Source organism: Triticum dicoccoides, chromosome 7A, assembly GCF_002162155.2.
Source record: "Triticum dicoccoides isolate Atlit2015 ecotype Zavitan chromosome 7A, WEW_v2.0, whole genome shotgun sequence".
Classification (NCBI taxonomy): Eukaryota; Viridiplantae; Streptophyta; class Magnoliopsida; order Poales; family Poaceae; genus Triticum; species Triticum dicoccoides.
Window position 1 is genome coordinate 59987316 of NC_041392.1, and position 1994 is coordinate 59989309.

Consider the following 1994-nt stretch of genomic DNA (forward strand, 5'->3'; position numbering starts at 1 on the left):
GTAGTGATTTTCAATTTCCCGGTCATTTAGCTCTCTAAACAATTAGGTAAATGACCGAAAAACAACAAATGATGTCAGAACATGTTGGAAATTGATGACGTCGCTTTGAATGCTGCATACTGAACACAAAAGAAGTCCGGAGCTCAAATAAGTTTAAAAAACATTGAAGTGGCCATGTAATAGATGAGTTCTCGTCCAAACCCTGATACTCGGAAAGAGTTTGTCCAGTTTGTACACGAAGTGCGTCCAGTTTTTGCCGTGACCCTCTCTACTCTTTCGCGCATGCTATGCGGGTGATATGATGATACCATGCCAAGTTTCAACATTTTCAGGATTCATTTTGTAGTGATTTTCAATTTCCCGATCATTTAGCTCTCTAAACAATTAGGTAAATGACCGAAAAACAACAAATGATGTCAGAACATGTTGGAAATTGATGACGTCACTTTGAATGCTGCATACTGAACACACCAGAAGTCCGGAGTTCAAATAAGTTTAAAAAACATTGAAGTGGCCATGTAACAGATGAGTTCTCGTCCGAAACCCTGATACTCGGAAAGAGTTTGTCCAGTTTGTACATGAAGTGCGTCCAGTTTTTGCCGTGACCCTCTCTACTCTTTCGTGCATGCTATGCGGGTGATATGATGATACCATGCCAAGTTTCAACATTTTCAGGATTCATTTTGTAGTGATTTTCAATTTCCCGGTCATTTAGCTCTCTAAACAATTAGGTAAATGACCGAAAAACAACAAATGATGTCAGAACATGTTGGAAATTGATGACGTCGCTTTGAATGCTGCATACTGAACACAAAAGAAGTCCGGAGCTCAAATAAGTTTAAAAAACATTGAAGTGGCCATGTAACAGATGAGTTCTCGTCCAAAACCCTGATACTCGGAAAGAGTTTGTCCAGTTTGTACACGAAGTGCGTCCAGTTTTTGCCGTGACCCTCTCTACTCTTTCGCGCATGCTATGCGGGTGATATGATGATACCATGCCAAGTTTCAACATTTTCAGGATTCATTTTGTAGTGATTTTCAATTTCCCGATCATTTAGCTCTCTAAACAATTAGGTAAATGACCGAAAAACAACAAATGATGTCAGAACATGTTGGAAATTGATGACATCACTTTGAATGCTGCATACTGAACACACCAGAAGTCCGAAGTTCAAATAAGTTTAAAAAACATTGAAGTGGCCATGTAACAGATGAGTTCTCGTCCCAAACCCTGATACTCGGAAAGAGTTTGTCCAGTTTGTACACGAAGTGCGTCCAGTTTTTGCCGTGACCCTCTCTAGTCTTTCGCGCATGCTATGCGGGTGATATGATGATACCATGCCAAGTTTCAACATTTTCAGGATTCATTTTGTAGTGATTTTCAATTTCCCGGTCATTTAGCTCTCTAAACAATTAGGTAAATGACCGAAAAACAACAAATGATGTCAGAACATGTTGGAAATTGATGACGTCGCTTTGAATGCTGCATACTGAACACAAAAGAAGTCCGGAGTTCAAATAAGTTTAAAACACATTGAAGTGGCCATGTAACAGATGAGTTCTCGTCCAAAACCCTGATACTCGGAAAGAGTTTGTCCAGTTTGTACACGAAGTGCGTCCAGTTTTTGCCGTGACCCTCTCTACTCTTTCGCGCATGCTATGTGGGTGATATGATGATACCATGCCAAGTTTCAACATTTTCAGGATTCATTTTGTAGTGATTTTCAATTTCCCGGTCATTTAGCTCTCTAAACAATTAGGTAAATGACCGAAAAACAACAAATGATGTCAGAACATGTTGGAAATTGATGACGTCGCTTTGAATGCTGCATACTGAACACAAAAGAAGTCCGGAGTTCAAATAAGTTTAAAAAACATTGAAGTGGCCATGTAACAGATGAGTTCTCGTCCGAAACCCTGATACTCGGAAAGAGTTTGTCCAGTTTGTACATGAAGTGCGTCCAGTTTTTGCCGTGACCCTCTCTACTCTTTCG